The following is a 22,076-nucleotide window of genomic DNA, read 5'->3' as shown; positions in this document are numbered from 1 at the left end:
GAGCGGAGGGGGAGGGCGCGCGAGAACGAGGCCCCCCTGCCGGCGAGGCAAGGGGCGGGGCCGCGCGCGGATCGATGGGCGAAGCTGGGGAGGAATTTCAATCCCCGGAGCGAAGTTGGAGCTTGAAGGACGGCGGCGGCGGGCGCAGCACCAGAACAGCGGCGGCGGGCAGGTAAGTGCGGAGCCCGCGTCCGAGCGGGGCCCGGGCTAGGGGCGCGGGACTCCGGCTACTCCCGGGGCGGCGAGTCCTCCGAGCGCAGCAGGCAAAGTTGGAAGAACTTGGCGGCGAAGCGGACGCTCGGCTGAGCCCGGCAGAGCGGGGGTCTGGGTCGGGGTCCCACCCGTTGCCGCCCCGGTCGCGGCTGCACCCCGCACAACGGTGCCCTAGCTAGGACCTGCCCCTTCCCCAGCACCTGTGTCCCCTCGGCGGCCCCCCCCCCGGGCCGTCGCACCCGGCGCGACGCCCCAAACCTGCTGCTCCCTGAGCTCGACCCTCCGCGGCCGTGGTCCCTGACCCGTATCCCCGGCCGCTTCACTCGCCCCGACTGCCCGCCCTCCGGTTGCTGCGCGCCGCCTCACTCGACACCGGGGACGGTCCAGCCACACACCTGGAAGGGGCCGCGTTCATTGGCGGAGGAGTCAAACCCCTGGCGTGGGGTGGGGGCCTTTGCTCTGAACTTGGTCGATGTTCTCCCCCTTCCACCCCCACCTTGGACCCGTTGTCAGCGTCATTCCTTGGGTGATGATGCTGAGCCTCCGTGCTCCAAGCTCTGCTAAAGACGGGTCACTTCCATCCTTTAAAATCCGCAAGTCGCCTGCTTGCCTCTTAGGGTGGGTCCTCACAGGTGTTTCCCCTCCAGCACAGACCAACAGCCTCATCGAAATCATACTGTTACAGGGGTGGGCTGTGTGACCTTGGGCCAGAGAACCTCTCAGAGCCTCAATTTCCACATCTGTGAAATGGGGATATAATGGTAACTGTACTTTGTGGAAGGCGCTCCATCTGCAGTGAAGGCTTAGCACAGAAATTGCCCCAGGAGGCCTCTCCTCTAAGCTTGGGGGACCAAGACCGTTTTGCAGCCCCAGCAGAGCCTCAGGTGTGTCTTCTCTCCTGCAAGTGGTCACAGAGCCCTTGCTTGGATGCCGCTGTGTCTCCCTTTCACCCTCTGCATTGGGCTGGGGTCTGTGCAGGAAGTGTTCACAGGATATGTGATCCCGGAAGCCCTGGGGACAAGAGCTTTTGAAGGGGGCAGAAATAGGGGAGTATAAAGCGCAGCCAACCCCACTCTGTCTCTCTCAGGAGCCATTTTTAAAGAGGCCCCCAGCCTCTGTACAGCCCCAGAGGAAACAAGCAAATGGGGCTTATATTGCTTTAAAGCCACAAATATTCCTGTCTTTCCTGCCTAGCTGGCCCCCTGGCCTCCTCTGCCCTGGGTCTTTGCAACTTTCATCTTTTAATTGAACAGCGTGGGAGGACAGGTGCACACCCCCTCCCAGGTTTGTGTCCCACTTCATCAGAAGAGGAGACACTCCCAGAGATAAAGGGACACGCTCCAGGTGGCTGGTTTGTCCCAGGAGAATGCCCACCTTTACTCTGAACTTAATGAGTGACGCCAAGCCAGGACTCCAGCCCTTTGGTCTTTCATTGTCCTGCGTACATACTGAGAGAGGTCTGAAACCCTCTGGTGGGCAGAAGACCTGAGGGTCCCTGGATCACAAAGGTTGGCAGCCATACCCTCCTCCCATCAGCTGGACCCTCTCCTGCAGCCAGAGGTGCAGCCCAGCCCCACCCCCCCTACTTGCTGCTGGCCTGCTGCCTGCGTACCATTCAGACTGACACGGCAGGCTGATTGGAGCAGGCAGCTCTTATCCTGAGGTCTGGCACACCTGGAGGGGGGCGGGGAAGGGATGTGGCAGACACAGCACCTGGGGCCGGAGGAGGAACAGCAGGCAGCCCTTCCCATTTGCCCACAGGACTCGCTGAAAAACTCAGCAGTTCTTCCCAGTGCCTTGGGCAGTGGCGCGCCACACCTGGGCCCCACCTCCCTACCCAGCCCCCCAAAGAAACAGGTGGCCCCTTCCTGGGAGAGCCTCGGGTCAGAGCTTGGACCCTTAGATTCGTAGAAATTTGAACTTTGGTCCGTAGATGTCTCCTTGTCAGCATCACCTGCCTGCTCCAAGAGAGAACAATCAGCAGGGCCAGAGTCATGACAGGGACTTGGACCAGCGGGTACAGGGGAGCGTCTGCCTGGCTCCCACATCTGCGTGTCTAACACACACACACACACACACACACACACACACACAAGCAGATTTCAGTGGGTTTTCTAAACGCTCAGGAAAACCTCCTCGTCTGAGCCCGGGGTCAGAGCCTCCCCCCACGCCTGGCCCTAGCCCTTAGGGGCCCAGTTCCCATCAGCAGAGGATCTGTGGTGCATGGACCCTGGGTGTTCCCATATCTCAGCAGGAAGCAAACAGGCAGAGCCTGTAGCTGTGGGTGGCTGGTGGGTGGTACCTGTGGAGGGAGGGCACAGGAAAAATGCCAGTGAGTGGCAGTGAGGAGATGGATGTCCAGGGCCAGGTGACGGGGCCATAAATTTCCGGGCGTGAACCTGGAGCAGATGGTGGCATTGCCGTGGGCACATTGGGTACATTTGTCACCCCCATGCCTCCACATCGCCCTTTCTTCCCTTTTTGTCTTGTCATGGATTCCGATTTCTTCCAGCAGAAGCTCAGGTGTCCACTGGCCTTGGTTGGGTGTCTGCTGGGGTGGCTGATGGGAGAGCCTACGCAGGGGACAGGAGTCTTGATGTGGAAGAGACTTGGTGTCATCCAGCCCAGCACCCCCTGAGATGGGGAGACTGAGGCATTGCCTGAGGTCACGCAGTGCGTGGGGGCAGAGAGGGTGCCGGAAGGGGGTCCTGTGCTCCTGCTGTGTTGGTTCGGGTCTGGTAATTCAAGCAGGGTAGGCACAGCCTCGGCTATTGGGGACATTTGCTCCCTGTCACCCCCCCGTACCCATGTACCCTATGCCAGATGGTGGCCCTGGAGGTGAGCAAGAAGTGGGGTGGCTGCTGTGCACACTCAGCTCCTCTCTCTGGGCCTGCCTGTCCATCACCCTCCACTCCCCAGCCCCACCAAGCCTGGCTGGCTGAGACCTGGCTTTACCAAACGTTCTGGGTAGGGGAAGAGGGGCTGGAGAAACCACCCTGTGACCCAGTGGCCACTGGGGACAGGGACTGAGAGTCCTGGCCTTTGGAGCTGGGAGAGTCCCTGGAGGTTTATTCAGCAGACACACTGAGGACCTTCTCTGTGCTCTCCCTGGAGCCAGGGGACAAGAGTGGGATGGGACCCTGGCATTGGCGGAGCTTGTGTCCAGGGCTGGGGACACCCGCGATACCACCAACAGAAATACATATACATGGTCCTTTCTCGTGGAGGGCAGCTCCATCTTCCAGATGGGTGCAGCCTCACCCAAGGTCACACAGCAAGAGAGTGGTGGAGCCACAGCTGGAGTCCTGGGAACCAGGACCAGACTGTTCTCGGCTTGGAGACAAAGCTAAAATAGGGGCCCAGAGCAGTGGGGGGCCCAGCAGAGCCTGATGGCCTTCCCAAGAGGGTCAAGGATGGGCCCTACCTTGACTTCCTGCCCTGGGCCCTGGGTGAGGAGGAGCAGTGGGGAAACTGAGTCCTGGAGGCTGGCCCAGCATTTGAGCACTGGGCCACGTCTGCACCCAGGCCTCTCCGTGGCAGCACCCCCTCCCCCCCAGGCATGGTGAGAGACCCCAGTCTCTGACTCAGCCCTGTCTGGGATGCCGCCCTGCCTGCCTGACAATGAGCCTCAGTTCCTCAGGACTTCCAGGCAGACTAGACCTCAGGGTCCCCCTCCCCTGTGAGCAGGCCTCAAGCTCCTTCTAGGGGACGGCTCCTCCCAGAGGAGGGCTCTGGCCTGCCTTTAAGGGATGGGCAGCATTTAGATAGTCGTGGAGGAAGGGACAGGCATCCAGGCTGGGAGCAGAGCAGGGGTGGGACGGGGGCTAAACAGCAGCTGGGCCAGTGAGGGTGTGTCCCCCCCACCATGGCTGTGTGGTTCCGGGCTCCTCCCTCTGCTGGCTTCTGGATGGGCTCCCACAGTACAGGGTGTGGCCTCACCATCTGTAATGCCTCAGGACCCCAAAACAAGGCTGGAGCGCAGGAAGAGGCCAGTCTGGGCATCCATGGGGAAGAGGAGGGTGGGGGACATAGCCTGGGAGATCATCCAGCGGTCCTGCCCAGTGCCCTTCTAGGCCATCAGTACAGATCGATTGTTCCTGATAGAGGCTCCATTGAACAGATGGGGAAACTGAGGCCCGGATAGGCGAGCAGCAGCAAGCCAGTGGCAGAGCTGGCAGGAGCGTTCAGGCCCAGCCTGGCTCCCACACTCTGTCCCCGGCACCACACCTTCCACACCCCTTGGAGAGAGCACATGATCTTTGCAGACCCTCATCTTCTTGCACAGGAGCACAGAGGCCCTGCCTGCAGCTTCCCCGTGTGGGGAAGGTGCTCACAGTGGACAGGCTGGGGCTGAGGGCCATCACCCCCCGCAGCCTTTGGCCCACTCTGTCCACCCCTTTAGGTCCCCCCCCCAAGAAGCACAGCCCTGTTGGTCTGCCCCTCCAGTGGCTACTTCTTTAAACGGGCTGATGGGACAGTGAGGCTTCCGGACAGCCGTGTGGAGAGCTGTCAGCAGCCTGGAGGTGTGGACAGGTGTGGCAGAGGCCGGGCCCTGCCCCGGAAGTGTACGAGGAGCTGGGGTCATGGTAGTGCTACCTTGGGAAGCAGATGGGTCCTGCCCAGGTCGTCTGAGGGTAGCAGCCCTGGGAGATGACGGCCCGCCGGGGGTGGGGGGGTGGGGTTCCCTTGTGTTTATAGTTTTCTTCTTTTTATTTTTTAAGGAGGGTGCAGCTCACAGTGGCCCATGCGGGGATCAAACCGGCAACCTTGGTGCTGCCAGCACCGCGCTCTAACCACTGAGCTGACCGGCCGCCCCTACTGTTTTATTTTCAGCAGATCAAATGCAGGCCCCTCTTCTTAGTCATCAGTTCCCTTTCATGTAACAAACACAGAGACACAGACAGGCAGCCACGTGCTGCCCTATACTGCGGGGGAGAGCGGAGAGGGCCAAGGACCGCATCTGGAGGGGCTTTCTGGGCCTTATACACAGTAGGTGCTGTGGAGAGCAGGCTTGCTGAGCACACAGTGAGGGATCCTCGTTTCTGGTCCTGTGTTGAGATAGGGCCTAGAGTGGCTGGGAGGGTGTTACCAGCGTCCGGAAATGGCAGCAGCGTGGATACCCAGCCCTGGCTCCCCTCAAGGCCCCCTCCACCACCCCACCCCTCCACAAGGTGCTGGGAACCCTCAGGGTGTGCTTGCTGACCTTCCCCGGGGCCTCTGCCATCTCCGCGGAGATGTCTCCTTCCGCTGCTAGCCCGACAGAAGCTGTAGGTCGGGTGCTGTGCTGCTAGCTGGCCATGTGTGCAGGCACAGGCCACCTCCCCTCGTGCCTCGGTGCTTTTGTCTGTCAAGTGGGTCTAAAGCACAACCCCCTCCAGGGGTGTGGGGCTGGGAGCAGAGTCTAGGGGTGCCGTGGTCCCAGGTGGAGGCCCAGCTTGTGGAGACTGTCCCTTCCCCTCATTGAGCCTGTCTCCCTTCTGCTAGGAGGGTGCCGGGGAAGACAGGGTACAGCGAGGTGAGCTGGAGCTGTGTCTGTAAGTTCTGATGCTCCCGGGATCCCAGGGCTTCTGGCTTTGTCCCTCGGGGCCCTCAGCCCTGGCTTCTTTGTGTCCCTCTGTGCCCTGCTGTGCAGGGAGGCAGAGAAAGAGTACTGGGGAAGGAGCAGCAAATGCAAAGGCTCAGAGGGGGCAGTAAGTTTGGCACGTTCCAGGGAGGGCAGGGGCGGGCGGCCTCCAGGGAGAGAGGTCAGTGGGGGAGCCCCTGGGGTCCAGGGGAGAGGGTGGCAGGGTTCTGGGGAAGGCTGGGCTCATCCTCTCTGCCCTGGGAAGCGTTTGGGGAGTCTGAGCAGCTGGGAGGTGAGGCTGGCTTACAGCTTTAGAAGATCCCGCTGCTGGAGGGGAGGAAGGGTTTTCAGGGGCACGATTGGAGATGAGCCGTGTCTTGGGGAAACAGGGAACCTAGACCGGGCTGATGACGCTGGTGACGGAGAGACACGCGACATCTATTTTGACATTGCTTAAAACAGCAGAGCTGCATTCCTACAGAGAAAAATGTTGTCTAAAGCAAAGCCCGTTTCCCATTTATACGAGCACCTATGGGAATCAGGGACGCATTCGTGTGGAGGACAGGGTCGTGCCAAGCAAGTCCTGTTTGCCTTTGACATCCGAAACATTCCCGAGATGTCTTTCTGGGAGGGCCTGGGGGGGGGTTGAAGCCCCCCAATGGATTGGTGTGGACCACAGATGGCTTTGGCGCCAGCCCTGGGGGTGCCAGGAAAGGGAACCCCAGCCACCCAGAGCCGGAGGTGCCCTTCCTTCCAGAGATGGACTGCTCCTGTCGTGGTTTGGGCATGGGTGCGCGAGGGGGTGTACTGTGTGTGCGTGTGTGTGCCCTCCCGGGGGCACTGCCCCTCCGCCTCGGGGAGCAGGCAGCGGATGCGGCCCTCATGAGTTCCCGTTCCCCAGTGCAGGGGGCGTTCTGATGCCGGATTCCTCAGTTCTGTAAGATGAATTTGCCTGCTTTTTTAGTTTTTGCAAACTCAGTGCAGCGGACAGAGGTTATGAAATGAAGGGTGTGTGTAGAGCCCCCAGGGGTTCCCGGGGGCCTGCGTGGAGTGCCCGTGGGTCTGGAGCTGGCCAGCGTGTCTGGGGAGGAGGCCAGGGGTGCAGCCAACCCCGGCTCCTAACTGTTTGCTGTGTGACGACACCCAGGCTCGTTTTGGTTTCCTCATTACGGGGTCCCCACAGAGCAAGAACATGCTAGATCTGAAGGATGAGATTTGCCAGAGATGGCTTCTTAGAAAGACAACGCGGTAGAAATCCAGTGTCACCACTGGCCTTAGGGCACACAAGTCAGGGCTGAAATGGGCCACGTCCCAGCTGCACTGAAATGCAGACACAAGGCTGTCACACCTGCACTCTGACAGGCACGGATGCACGCCCAGCTCACATCGCACGTGTGTATGTGATAACTTTTCAGGTACATGTACAAACGTGCAGACTCGCCTTCACTGGCCACAGAGGTGCCCAGCCACTCTAAAGTGACATGTAGCCCTCACACCCAACCCCTGGGCGCCTCTCCACATGTTGACACATGTCCCAGCGTGTTCTTGTAGACACATCCACTCACACGCCCTCTGTGTGAGGGCCCAGCAGGCACACAGGTCCAGGTGTGTCCCGTGTGTGCTGGCACACGGCAGTTGATGTTTCTTTGTGGCACGGCTGGGAGGAGGGCTCCTGGGGTGGCTCGTGCAGGTGGGACACCCCCTCCCAGAGTCGCACCCCAGCTTCCCTTCCAGCTGGCACTGCACAGAGCTCAGGGCCAGGAGTCAGTGGTCATGCTGTGTCCTGGGGGGTCCTTGGGAAGCCAAGGGCCAGGGAGACAGGTGGGGCAGAGGGGAGGGGCACTGCTTCCGAGTCAAGGGTCACTCAGGGGGGGATCTGCTCCCTTTGCAGGCCCTCCAGGGGACCCTTGGTCCCTCTCCCACCCTGCTTGCCATAGTCTTGTCCCCTGAGGACTCCTAGAACCATAGAACTTCGCTCACACCCTGCCCACCACTGAGAACCCTCACACACCCAGGAGGGAGGTTGCTGTGTGCCCACGTCACAGAGAGGAGACCAAGGCATGGATTGGTGAACTGACTGCCCAGACTCACAGCTCACAAGTGCCAGAACCCCGATCTGCTCGTCTCTGACCCTCCTCGCCCCATCCTGCAGCCCTTCTGCCCATTTCACAGATGGGAGTGCTGAGTCTGGGTGGGGGACATGAGTAACCAGCTCTGGCTCTTCATTGCTGGGGCAGCCAGGGCTGCCCTGAGTCAGACACTAGGGGAGGGGCTTGTGGGGTCCAGGGACCCAGGGCAACCCCTGCTTTTTATATGTTGCTGGACTTGGTTTGCTAATGTGTTGTGAAGGATTTTTACACCTGTGTTCATGAGGTTTATGGGTCTGTTATTTTTTAATGAAGTCTTTGACTGGTGTTGGTATCAGGGAAATACTGGTCTCATAGGATGAGTGGGGGAGTTTTTCTCCTTTTTTTTTATTTTTCTGGAAGAGTTTGTGAAAGTTCAATATTATTTCCTTAAATATTTGACAGAATTTACCACAAAACCCCATCTGAGCCTGGGCCTTTCTTTGTGGGAATATTTTAAATTAATCATTCAGTTAAAAAATGGTTATACATCTATTCAGGTTTTCTGTTTCTTTTTTAATCAGTTTTGGTGGTTTGTGTCTTTGTAGGCATGTGTCCACTTCCCTTCAGTTGTCTGATTTGTTTGCATGAAGTTCATAATATTCCCTTATGTTCCCTTTAATTTCTACAGGGTTGGTAGTGATGTTTCCTCTTTAATAACAGATTTTGGTAATTTGTTTCTTCTCTCTCATTAGACATTTTCTAATTTCCTTTGTGAGTTCTTTGATTCATGGGTTATTTTTTTATTTTCCAAATATTTCTCAGGTTTATTTCTTTGTTTATTTCTAATTTAATTTCATCGTGGTTAGTGAATATACTTTCTATGGTTTCCTTCATTTTAAATTTATTGAGGTTTGTCTTACAGCCAATCACATGTGATTCCTGGAGAATGTATCCTGTACATTTGAAAGGATGTGGATTCTGCAAGGTGGAATGTTGTACAAATTTCAGTCAGGTCAAGTTGGTAATAGTGTTCACCTCTTCTATGCCTTTGCTAACTTGCTGCCTGGTTGTTCTATCAGTTGTTGAGAATGGAGTATGGAAATCTCCAACTGTTGTTGAATTGTCTTTTCAATCCTGTCCATTTTTAATGAATGTATTTTGGTCTCTTTCGTTATGGGCATAGTCATTTATAAATGTCATATCTTCCTGAGCTATTGACCTGCTTAGCATTATGAAATGTCCCTTTTTGCCTGTGGTAATATTTCTTATCTTAAAGTCTATTTTGTCTGACGTTAATTTACCCCCTCCAGCTCTGTTATGATTACCATTTGCATGTACTTTTCCATCCTTTTACTTTCAACACTTTGAATGTAAAACGTATCACTTTTAGACAATATGTACTTGGGTCTTGCTCTTTTAACCTAGTCTGACCATCTCTGCCTTTTGGTTGGGCTGTTTAGTCCATTCACATTTAATGTAATTTTTTTATTTGATATGGTTACCATTTTTAGTTGTTTTCTACACATCTCATTTCCCCCCCTTAGTTCTGTTTCCCCTTTGCTGCCTTCTTTGTGTTAGGTAAGTACTTTTCGTGTACTGTTTTAATTTCTTGGTTAAATTTTTAAAATTTTGTTCCTTTGGGTTGTTTCTTAGTGATTGGTCGGGGGATAATAATATGCATCTTACCTCATTACAAATGGTTTCAGATTAACACTAATTATGGTAAATAGGGAAACTTTAATATAGTCCTATTTTCTCTTCTCTCTTTTGTATGTTACTGTCATACTTACTACATCAGTAATGCTAAAACCCCAACAATATAGGGTTATAATTATTTCCCTATATGCTCATATGTTTTTAAAAGAAGGGAAGGAAAGAGAAAATACATTTACAGAGTCTTTTCTATCCATCTACACATTTGCCACGTCTGGTGCTCTTCATTCTTTCTGTTGATTTCAATCACCATCAGCAATGACTTCCTTTCAGCCTTTGGTATTTCTTCTGAAGCAGGTCTGCTAGCACCAAATTATTTCAGTCTTTGTCTGTGGATGTCTTTAGTTTGCCTTCATTTTTGTAGGATAGTTTTGTGGGATATGAAATTCTTGGTTGATATTTTTCTTTCAGCACTTTGAATATGCCGTTCCACTGCCTTCTCACCTCCATAGTTTCTGATGAGAAATTAACCATTGCTCGTATTACCTTAACTCTGCATGTGATGAATAACCTTTTTCTTTCTATTTTCTCTTTGTCTTTAAACAGTTTGATTATGATGTGTTTAGGTGTGCATGGTTTTGTTTTCATCCTACTTGGGGTTTGTTGAACTGGCATCTGTTAGATGAATGTTTTTATCAAACTTGGGAAGTTTTCAGCCGTTATTTCTTCAAATGTTTTTCCTGCCTTTTTCTCCCTCTTCTCTTGGGACTCTCAGCACATGTATGTTGGTGCCCTTGATGTTGTCCCACAGACATCTGAGACTCATTTCACTTTTCTTTATTTTTTCTCTCTGTTCTTTATATTTTCTTCTGAGCTGTCTTTAGGTTCACTAATTCTTCCTTCTGCCATTTCACATCTACTGTTGAGCCTCTCATACATTTTTCACTTATTGTACTTTTGAATTCCAAAATTTCCATTTTTAAGTAATTTTTGTCTCTTTATGGAGGTTCTCTATTTTGAGTCACTGTCATCATACTTTCCTCTAATTCTTTAAACATGATTATCTGTTGATTTTTTTTAACGGGGTTGTGATCAGTGCTTTGAAGTCCTTGTCTGCTATCCACAACATCTTGTGACATTGTGACAGCTTTCATTGACTGCTTTTTATTCTGAGTACGAGATACTCTTTCCTGTTTCTTTTCATGTCTTGTAATTTTGTGTCAAAAATAGACATTTTAGGTAATATGTTGTAGCAGCTCTGGATTCTTATTTTTCCCCGAGACTTGTAATTGTTGCTATTTTGTTTGTTTGTTTACTGAGTAACTTGCCTCAGCTAAAATTTGAAATCCATTTTCCCTGATGCACGACTGTTGATGTCTCTGTTTTGCTTCCCTTTATACATATGCTTTTATTTTTTATTTCAATTCTGGCTTTCTCGGGATCATCTCTGCATCTTCTTAGCTTAGTGGTCAGGCAGCAATTGGCCAGAGGTTATGTGCAAACACCTTGAGCCAGTCAGGCTTCCATTTTCTGCTGATGGATCTGTGTGTGGGTTAAGGAGCACATTTAAAAACCAGGCAGTTTTCAAGTCTACCCTGGCTTTTACATTCTGCCAGACCCTCCTATGTCTTCTCTGGGCACGTCTGCAGGCTCTCAGTAGGTCAGGGATGTGTGGATTTCTCGGGTCCTCTCTGCTCTCCCCTGTGCATGCATGCTACCCAAGCGCCCTGCTGCTACTGTCACATTCTGTGTCTCCCTGTGTCAAATTTCCAGCTAGTCCACTGCCCTATTACAGCCCCAGCCAGGATCACAATCCCAGCCTGGTAGAATCACTGGCATTTCCCTTCACTTGCCACTGAGATTGCTACTTATTGCTCACATCACTGCTGCTGAGCGCAAGTTCTTTCTTCTGATCCGAATCAAATCAGCCTCTGGCAGAGAGGCTTCTGGTTTTCACAGTCTGGACCGTCCAGTTAGGGTGATGCACCCGCTGAGCTGGGAGTGGGGAGATGGAAGTTCCAGGTCAGAACGCCAGAAATTTCCCCTTTCTTATTCAAAGGTCAGTAGTTTTTCATGAAGAAATGTCTTTGGTTAAAATAGTTATTTTAGGATGTTGAAATAGTTAATTTTTAGGATGTTGAAATAGTTAATTTTTGATCAGTCTTTGACTAGTTTTATAGTTGTTTGAGGGAGAGGATTTGGTGACCTTCTCACTACAGCATGCAAGAAATGTCACTCCTGTGGTTTTATCTTCTAAGAACAAAATTTAAAAAAATGTAACATATACAGCTCTGTGAATTATCACAAAGTGAAATTCGTATAAGAACCATGTAGGTCAAGAAAGAAGACATTACCTGCATGTCAGATGCCCCGCAGATCCCCTCATGATTGCTACCCCTCTTTCCTCCTCAAAGGGAAACACTTCTGGTTTTCAATCCCATAGATTAGTGTTTCCCGTTTTTGTGCCTTATATGCACAGAACCACACATGATGTGCTCTTTAGAGCAGAACAACCAATGTTGGTGTTGTCGATACACTTTGTTGATGTTGAATGTTACATGGATTGGCTTTTCTACTGTGATGGACGTCTGGGTTCTTCCTGGCCTTCCGCACTTATGGAGAGCGTCACTGTAGACATCCTTGTAGTCACCTTTCGTGGGCATGTGCACTCAGGGCTGTCAGCCAGCTCGCCTAGCAGTGGGGCTACAGGTTGGGCCTATGTTCAATGTCAGCAGATAGCGCCACGCAGTGTTCAGAAGTGGTCGTTCCAGTTCACACTGCCGGGCGCGCACCCCGCCTGCCAGCCCTGCTTCAGTGCTGGTTGTTCCCATCCTCGCCGGCACTTGCTGTTGTCAGTCTTTCTAATTTTAGACCGATGGGTGAGCACCTGTCATAAGTTTGGGTATTTGGATGTTGACTTTTGGGAAGTGTCTGTTGAAAACTTTTACCCTTTTTTCTATTGAGATATCTGTCTTCATCGTATACATTTGTAGGAACTTTTTGTGTATCTTTAAACTTTCCCATTCTTGAACATACAGGTTGCATATATTTTCTACTCTGTGCCTTGACTTTTCACTCTTCCAATCATGTCTTTTGATGAGAAGGTCTTCATTTTACTGTAGCCCAAGTCACCCATCATGGTTAGTGTGTTTTGTTAGCTTCTAAGTAAATCTTTTCTGACCTCAAGTTCTTGAAGATGCTCTTCCATCATAACTTCTAGAAGCTTTCTTGTTTTACATTTGACATTTAGACTTTTGGTCCACCTGGAATTATTTTTTTTTCTACAGTGAGAAATAGGGGTCAAGTTTCAGTTCTTCCCACATATATTAATCCAGTTGATCTTACACCTTTTATTAAAAATACCACTTTCAATGGCATTATTTAATTTATTTATTTAAAATTAAAATGTTAATCTTGAGACCAGTGTAGAGTACCATGAAATTGTGAGAAATACTTCAGAGAGAGCCCACATACCTTTATCCAGTTCTCCCAGTGGTACCATCTCGCAAAACTGTAGTCTTGACAAGTGGGATATTGACAGTGACACAGTCAGACTCAGAACATTCCCGCCAACACAGAGGTCCCTCTTTTGGCCCTTTTATGGCCAAACTCAGCTCTGCCCCCCAACCCTGTCACTGACCCTGGTAACACTCACCTGTTCTGCATCTCTGTAATTTTGTCTTTTCAAGTGTGCTGCATGAGTGACATCACACAGTATGTGGCTTTTGGGATTGGATTTCTTTTCACTCAGCAAAATTTGCTGGGGAGTCATCCAAGTTCTTATTTTTTTTATTTTTTTATTTTATTTTATTTTTTTTTTTAAGATTTTATTGGGGAAGGGGAACAGGACTTTATTGGGGAACAGTGTGTACTTCCAGGATTTTTTTCCAAGTCAAGTTGTTGTCCTTTCAATCTTAACTGTGGAGGGCGCAGCTCAGCTCCAGGTCCAGTTGCCGTTGCTAGTTGCAGGGGGCACAGCCCACCATCCCTTGTGGGAGTCGAGCAGGCAACCTTGTGGTTGAGAGGACACACTCCAACCAACTGAGCCATCTGGGAGGCAGCTCAGCTCAAGGTGCCGTGTTCAATCTTAGTTGCAGGGGGCACTGCCCACCATCCCTTGCGGGACTCGAGGAGTTGAACTGGCAACCTTGTGGTTGAGAGCCCACTGGCCCATGTAGGAATTGAACTGGCAGGGAGCTCCAACCGCCTGTGCCACTGTTATGTTTATTAATAGTATATTCTTTTCTTAATTTAGTGACATTATTTTTTAACCTAGCCCCTCTACACGGCACACTGTCTATAGCGTGTATGCGTGTGTGTGCATACATGCATACATGTGTGTGCTTGCAAGAGTGAGTGTGTAAGCACAGTTTCAGCGCTCTATAGGACCTTAGTCACTTTCCAGTCATCTAATGTGTCTGGGTTGAGAGCACAGAGGGACAAGTGAGGGGACCAAAGGATAGAGGGACACATTGGGAAGAGCATAGATTCCCAGCTCAGTCCCCACAGCCGTGGGTTGCTAAGGAACCGTGGATATATTTTGGGGTGTTTGGTTGTCCTGGGATCTGCTGAGGGCTCCTCTGGGCAGGCCTACTCCCACCTTAGCTCGTGGCTGGAACCTGGTGCAGCACAGACCCTTGATAAGCTATGGAATTGGTGGCAAGGGAAAAATGTAGCCTGTGCCTCTCATTTTAATCATTTTGTTGAGTCCCCTAACTCCATTGTCCATTCGGAGTCCTCTGAGCCACCAGGTTTCCTGGTGTGGACCAATTGCAAGTCTCTGCAGTCATGTGCCCATTGCAGGAGAGTATGAGGTTCCTGACCAGGCTCACGCGGCCCTGAAGCAGGGTCGGCGGGGTGCGTCCCTCATCCCTTAGCTTTGCTTGTTCCCAAGAGACCTAGAGCAGGGGAAAGGAGCTCTTTCCCAAGCAGGCAGGGCTCAGAGCTATAGCCAGTGACAGAATGGGTACTGCTTGAGCTGTTTGAGCACCTGCCATCCTGAAAAGCATACTGGGTCAGGATTTGGGACCTGGGCTCTAGGCCTGGTCCAGAACTGGCACATTGCATGCTTGATATATTCTTTATATGTCCATAAATGGGTGGGTAGATGGGTAAGGTGGTGGGCGTATAGGTGGATGGAAGGGGGATGGATGGATGGAGGGAGGTGGATGGATGGATGGATGGATGGATGGATGGATGGATGGATGGAGGGAGGTGGATGGATGGATGGATGGATGGATGGATGGATGGATGGTGGATGGTGGATGGTGGATGGTGGATGGATGGATGGATGGATGGATGGATGGATGGATGGTTGGTGGATGGATGGATGGAGGGAGGTGGATGGATGGATGGATAGATGGATGGTGGATGGATGGATGGTGGATGGTGGGTGGATGGATGGATGGAGGGAGGTGGATGGATGGATGGATGGTGGATGGTGGATGGATGGATGGATGGATGGATGGTTGGTGGATGGATGGATGGAGGGAGGTGGATGGATGGATGGATAAAATGGAAAATGGATAATAAAAGGATAGAGGATGAGAGGTGAATCAATGGATGGCTGAAAGTTGGATGAATGCATGATAGGTAGATATACACACAGGGATTGGAAAAAGACAATGTCAGTATGGACAGGGGCTTGGAACAGATGTGAGTGTGGAAGACCCCAGCTCAGGAGGCTAATGTCATCAAATGACAGATGGGGACACTGAGGCCGGACAAGTGTCTTGCTCAGTCAAGCTCATAGAGCCAGGGAGGAACAGAACTGAGGCTTGAGCCCCACTTGGCCTGAGCCCAAATGCAGGTTTCCTTTTACCACTTCACCCCCAGAGGCGGAGTCTAAACCAGCGGTGTGTCTTCTGTGGGCCTCAGGTGGGCAGTGAGAGCTGAGGGGTTGTGGAAACCTGCGTGGACGGCGGTTTCCCCAAGTGCCTGTCTTGGCCCTGCACCCAGGGTGTTAACCGGGCTGTGTCCAAAGGCTGGCCAGGGAGCCTGGGAAATGTTTACCTTTGAGAAATGGACCTTCACTGCTCATTAGGCCTCAGCGGTGTGGCCTGGCGCCGTGGGTGGCCGGGATGCAGGGAGATGCCACCACATGAAACCACTGAAGTGTTTAAAGACCACTTCTGCGTTCCAGACCAGCAACATGTGCCTGTGAGCCCAGCACGACTGGCCCTGGCTGGGTGGCACACAGGTGCCCACGGCACCCAGATGGCAGGGTGGCTGGCTGGGGTGGTGCCGGCACCAGGGAGTCCTGTTGTCCCCACTGCATGCAGTGGCCGATTCTAGGACAAGCCCTCCTGGTGCCTGACATTTCCTGGCCCTGTGACCTTAGACAAGCCACTTCTGACTCTGGGCCTCGGTTTCTCCACTTGCACCGTGACCTGATTGCCAAGTGGGAGGCAGAGTGGAAGTGGAAGCTGGTTTTCAGCGACTGTGAAGGGTGGGCAAGGGCACTGTTGCCGCTTGAGGGTGTCGGGTCTTTCTCATGGGGTTGCCCACACCCGCCTCCCCCAGTGCTGCAGCCACTCCTTAACCCCAGGGCTGGTCACTGGGGTCCAGACAGCTCTGTGCACCTGACCGGCCAAGACTGGGCTCTCAGAGGACCCGGGTAGCCCCGTTAGTGGCTGCAGGGACAGGCCAGGCTGCTCTGTGGGCCTGGGCTGAGGCCCCCTCCCTCTGGCCTCGAGTCCACTCATGGTCCATCCTGGGGGAGGGCCCTTGGCAGGGAGGTGAGGGTGGCCTGGGGCCGGGAGCTGGGGTAGGGGTGGAGCTGGGGAAGAGGCAGCCAAGAAAAATGGTTGCTAATCAGCGGAGGCGGCCACGATGCTGTAAACATGGAAAATCCATCACATTAGCGGCTTCTCATTGTGGGTATTAGATGCAGAATCATAAACAGGAAACGCTCGGGGCCAGGGACCTCCTGGCCCAGGCTACAGCTGCCTCTGGCTGGGTGCAGGGGGCAGGGGAGGCTCTGCTGGCCAAGGAAGTTTTCAGGATTCTTGATGCCCTCCTGGCCCTCCCCCTACCACTCTTCACCAGCTCTGGAACTTTCTGAGGGCTCAGTGACCTTGGGCAAGTTACCTTCTTTCTCTGAGTCTCTATTTCTTCCCCTGGAAATTGGGGAAAGCTTCCTGAATTCCTGCCTCATAGAGCTGTGGATTAAATCAAAGGAGAGAAGGGAAAGAGGCATCCACTGCCTCCTGACACCCGCCGTAGCGGACAGTGGTCAGCGCCTGTGTGCGGTCTGGCTGGGCCACATGCACCCCGGATGATGTGTGCTTGTGGGGCTCATGTCCTGCTGTGAGACCGCGCAGCCCGTGTGGATTGGCAGCTGCGCATGTGTGTGCACATGTGTGGACATGGAAGCTGTGCATAGGTGTGGGCACCCCTGTACACCTGTGTGCACAGCACGTGTGGACACTGCAGTGGTGCCCACAGCCCCATGTGGACACAGGTGTGCCCAGCTCATCCCCATGGCAACCCCAGGCACGGAGCAGGCATTGGGGAGATGTGAATTGGTGTGACAGGTAGGGCACACGTGATGGGCTCCCTGGAGGTGGCCCAGCCAGTAGAAGAGGTGAAAGTACTTCCCCTCGCCAGCAAACCCCTGTGAGCAGGACTGGGTGTGAAGCATTGAGTGTGTGCACCTGGCCGGGTCCGAGCAGCATGAGCAGCGTGTTCGTGGGCCCAACACCCCAGAGTGGTGCCCCTCCCACTCTGGAGAGGGAGATTGAGGCCTGAAGCAGCTTCGGCCGCCCACCCCGCCAGCCCTGACCGGCAGACCCTGGCCTGTTGCCTCCTTCAGGGAGTGGGATGGTGCCTCCCGTGGTAGGGTGCCCTTGCCTTGAACCTCCCCGCCTCTGCCAGGAGGCTTCCCTGCTCCCTTTGCTGCAAGACCAGGCAGGCCCAGCCCAGCTTCTCCCCCTGCACTGGCCTGTGAAGTCATCGCTCAGCCACAGGTTTCCATGGCAACCGTGGTTCCGTCACAAAGGGCCTGGGAGGCTGGAGGGAGGGAGGTGAGGCCTAGAAGGGGATTCCAGGCTTCTCAGTCGCCCACAGCCATGTGCTGTGACACTGGAGTGGGTCCCCCACGGCTCTCTCAAAGGAGGTGGCCCCCAGCACTCAGACACCCACCCACCCAGTTGCAGAGACCCTCGAAGGGTGGAGGGCACAGACGCGAGGCAGGGACACTGACACACTGTCATGGTCACCACCCCTGGTTCTCCCGACTGCTCTGTGCCAAACTTAGACTAGCTTTGAGGGCCGCCTGCTATGTACCTCCCCAGGGCCACTTCGGTCCCATGGGACCACTGGGCAGCTGCCCCTTTGGGGAGAGGCATTGGAATCCGCACTTGAGATTCGGTGTCTCATCGGAACTACGTAAGGTCCTTTCCAGAGAAAAATCAACCTTTCTGTCACATGGAGGTGGGGCCTCTGCAAGACTGTCTCCCTGACTCTAGCCTCCTGTAAGCCAGGGGTGCAGCTGCTGGCCCCTGTGCGCTCCTAGTGCCGGCGGGGTGGGGGGGACACACCTGCATCTGTGTCCCTCACTCATCCTGCATCACAGACAGTACAGTGCACCTTGTGGCTAAGGCCATCAGGGTCTGCGTGCACTTGACATTCGAGGGAGGGACTGGCCCCATGACTGCAACCCCCCACCGCCAGGCCAGGGCTGTGACGCTCTGCTTCAGCTCATCAGATCCACTCACACACTCCTGCTGACATGGGGTTGGGGGGACCCTTCACTCCCTCCATGCTGGGCAAGCCCCGGGCCCTGGTCCAGAGTGATGGGGACCCCACTCGCCCTGTCCAACCCTTCCCAACACCAGCCCACATCCGCTCCCCTGAGCCACACACTCAGGGTTCAGACACCCAGGTGGAGGGCAGGAGCAGCCCATGACACAGGCCCACACAGGCCCAGGCCCAACCCCGCCTAGAGGCAGAGGGGTGGACACAGCCCCGCCATGGCCCCGCTTTGAAAGCCTGGATGCTTTTGGCTTAACTGATTCCCATTCATTCATTCATTTGTTCATTCATTTATTCATTCACAGATGGTCACTCAGCAGATCCTGGGCCTACCCCGTGCCCCGAGCTTGCAAGACAAAGTCTGTGCCTTATGAAGCGTACATTTATTAAATACCTACTGTGTGCTAAGCCCTGTGCTGGAGAGATGCCAGGGTACAGCAGTGAAGGAAACAGACATGGTTCTTGCCCTTATAGAGCTGACAGTCCAGTGGGGGTGACACAAACAAGCAAAGTGAGGAAAATGCTACAGAGCCAGGGCTCTGCAGAATTGGCCATGGGTGACCTGCTGGCAGCTCCTGGTGGCTCCTTTAGGTGGGACAGACTGAGCTGCTTCTCGGAGGAGGTGGCACTGCTATCCAGGCTGGGGTCCAGGGCTCAGCCCCCTCCCCTACCCACTTTGATACTTTGCAGAAACCACTATCCTCTCTAGTCTGGCCTCCCCGCAGGGGTGGGTACTGTGTGTGTGTGTGTGTGTGTGTGTTTGTGTGTGTGTCGGTGTGTGGGGGAGAGTTTGCTGTAAGTGAGGGTGAGAGGACGGATGGCATTCCTCCTGGCAGAGAGAGAGGTGCGAGTTAGGCTCCAGAGGGGGCAGTGGGGAGGGTCTCATGCTCATGGTTCCAGCCAGGACACAGGTGAGCCTGAGACCCGACAGTCCTGGGATGGCTGCCTCTTTTGCCCCCACCTCTCCCACGGTGGGTATCTAGGCTGTTGAGAAGTCGTGTGCAGGAAGGAGGCTAAGTGAGCCCTCACTGCCCGCCCTGTAGATGGAGCTGAGTACCTGGGAGTGGGGGAGTGTTGGGGTCTGGGGTCTGTCCCAGTTGCCCTCCCACTGGCCTCAGGGGCCTCAGGCTGTTTCTTCCACTTCAGAAGGGCTCCCATCTCCCCTGGTAGCACGAGAAAATCAGAGCCGCACACCTACAGTGCTTCCTCTCGGTGACCCCCCGCCCAGCCCTGTAGTCCTGTGAATGTCTCTTTCCCTCTTTCTTATCGGTGCTGCCTGCTCAGGCGGGAACACGGTGAGGTGTTTGTCATCGCTCAGCAAACTCACCTGAACAGATGTTGCTTGGGCTGGGAACAGGGGTGCAGAGAGGAGCCCACAGGCCTCCCTGCCAGATGCCTCGGTCCCCCAGGGAGGCCACCTGCAGCGAAGGGGACTGCTGAGCAGGGTGGTAACTGCTCAGGGAGTTATGTTTTGCTCCTCAGTTTCCCCATCTGTAGAATGGGTCTAAGGACAGGTTCACCTCGTGGGGCTGGGTGAAGGGAAATGGGAAGTAAGTCCTGGAATGTAGTCGGTGCTGTGTGAACTGTCACAGCTGCCGTCACCATCATCACCATCAGTGCTAGACTAGTGGTCAGTGGGTGTGGAAAGGGAGGGGGGACAGGGACCCAGATGGCTGGATGCTGCGGCTGGTCCAGGTTTCCTGCGAGGGCAGCCTGGATGCCTGAGAAAGGGATAGGAGTCCCTGGACAGATGGCAGGAGGGTGTGAGGGATGCGGCGACTGTCCAGTGTGCCCTGCACAACTGTTCCAGGCTCACCTGGACACTCCACATTTGTCTAGATGCCGTTTTTATGTTGTGCCTGCGATGGACCATCTCACCAAATTCTTAGCCGATTAGAGTCCAAGGGAACCTCAGCCTTCATTTCATAGACAAGCAAATTTCCAGCCTCATTTTCATATTTCTAATAAGCACTTATCAAATGTACGGCTCTCACAGCGCAGCAGGTCCGTGCCCTCTAAGCACTGCTGTCGCCCTTTGCTGCAGTTTCCTTCCCCTGCCTTGCTCCCTCCCAGCTAGCTCTCTGTGCTGGGCACATGGCAGGCAGCTCAGCTCCTGTCGGCGAGGAGAGCAGGTGGGGGTCCGAGCCAGTGCCAGCTTCAGCCCAGGTTCCCAAAGCGCCAGCCAGCCTGGCACCCGAAGTGCCTAAAACAAAATTAGCACAGGGCTTTTGTTTTGGCCTGGCATTTCATTGGGTGTACTAGCATGTTATTTCTTTTGCAATATCAAAAGCCATATGTGTATATATCTCCTCACTATAGAAAGTTAGGAGAGTGTGGAAGGAGGAGAGGCGAACTGTGGTTCCACCCCGAAGAGGAGCATGTCAACACTTCAGAGAATTTCCTTCTGGGCTCTTCTTTTGAGGATGAGAGTTTGTGACAGAGGTGGCATGGCCCTTAAAAAAATTTACAACAAATTGAAGTATAACTGACATACGGAAAACTTCACAAAGCCTCAGGCACTGCTCACTGAGTTTTGCACAAGGCGTAACCAGGTCTGGGTCAAGAGACGGGACGGCCCTGAAGCCCCCTGGCCTGTCTGGTGCCCGCGGGGCCTGTAGGTCCCGGGGCTCAGCGTGTCTTGGTTCCTTGCCGCAGAGTCTGTCGGCCTGTGCCACACCGTGTGAGGACCTGGACGTGTCCAGCCCCCGGGGCCTCCCGGCGCTCCTTGCTGCCCACGGCCGCCTCTCCTCCTTCCCAATCACACCGCCAGCACCTGAGCCAGGCCTCTTGGGCGGCTGTTTGTGAATTTGACTCAAATGTAATCACAGCACACAGTCTTCTCTGTCCTGGGTCTTTGGGTCGACGTGATTTGGGGGGACTCTGTCCACTCATTGTGGGTTGTGGTGCTCGTTCATTTCCATTGCTGTAGAGATTCCACTCCAGCTCCAGGGTCGCTTCCAGTTTGGGGCCATGATGAACCTCTTTGCATCTGTTCTGTTGCATGTGTTCAAGTCCATGGTTCACACTGGTGGGATCCCGATGCTGTTTCCCAGCGTGGTGGGGTCGTGTCGGGCTCCAGGGCACAGCGTCATCGCCTGTGCCACGCGTCTCCCAACATGAGACTCACTAGACTTTGAAGCTTCTGTCTTTACAAAGCTGAGTGTCTTTTACGGTTGCTTTGTTTTCTGGCCATCGGCCAGGGTCTCGTCTGTGGAGTGCCTTTTCAAGACCTTTTCCCATTTTATTATTGAGGTGTCTGTGCTTTTCTCACTAATTTATAGGAGTTGTTTATAGATTCTGAATAAGATAACATTCCCTCAGGATAGGTAGAAGGTGGCTATCTTCTGTTGTTTGTGGCCTGTGTTTTCATTATTTTTAAGAGCAGAAATTCATTATTTTTATGTAGTAAAATTTATCAATATATTCTTGTGTAATATATTGGCCTATATATTATCTTCTAAAATATATTGTTCTTTTCCCAGCTGTCTATAATCAACCTGGTATTGATTTTGCATGTGGCGTGAGGGAGGGGTTCTAGTTCACTTTTGGCCCATGTAGATATCTAATTTATTGACAAGGCTCTTCCTTCCCAGTGATTTACTGAGCTTCCTGTATCGTATCAAGGGTTGATTCCTACGTCGCTTCCTGAGTTTTCTGTTTTGATCCTTGGGTTCACTTCTCTGACCTTGTACCAAGACCACACCATCTCCATTACCATAGCTGTGTAACGAATTATAATTGTCTGATAGAGTAAAAGCATTTCGGGCTTGTCTCAGGCCACACAAATGGGAGAATCGGCTTGTCAAGTCCCACGAAAAGAAAAA

General features: G+C 53.3%; 1 protein-coding gene across 3 annotated transcripts in view; it reads left to right on the top strand.

The window, feature by feature from the left end:
- The window catches only part of ELFN1 (extracellular leucine rich repeat and fibronectin type III domain containing 1), a 65,923-nt gene that overhangs the window by 4,615 nt on the left and 39,232 nt on the right, over window positions 1-22,076 (top strand). The window contains exon 1 of one of the 3 annotated variants that reach the window (XM_088798803.1): window positions 7-172. The exons of the other annotated variants lie outside the window; for them this stretch is intronic. The gene's annotated coding sequence lies outside the window, so the exon portion shown is untranslated. Of the gene's footprint in view, window positions 1-6; window positions 173-22,076 lie in introns of those variants that run through there. 3 annotated transcript variants of the gene reach the window in all.

The sequence above is a fragment of the Rhinolophus sinicus genome, chromosome 5, assembly GCF_057876585.1.
Source record: "Rhinolophus sinicus isolate RSI-liver-muscle chromosome 5, RSI-T2T, whole genome shotgun sequence".
In the NCBI taxonomy this organism is placed as follows: Eukaryota; Metazoa; Chordata; class Mammalia; order Chiroptera; family Rhinolophidae; genus Rhinolophus; species Rhinolophus sinicus.
Note: the sequence above shows the minus strand (reverse complement) of the source record. Positions and strands in the feature narration are given on the sequence as shown.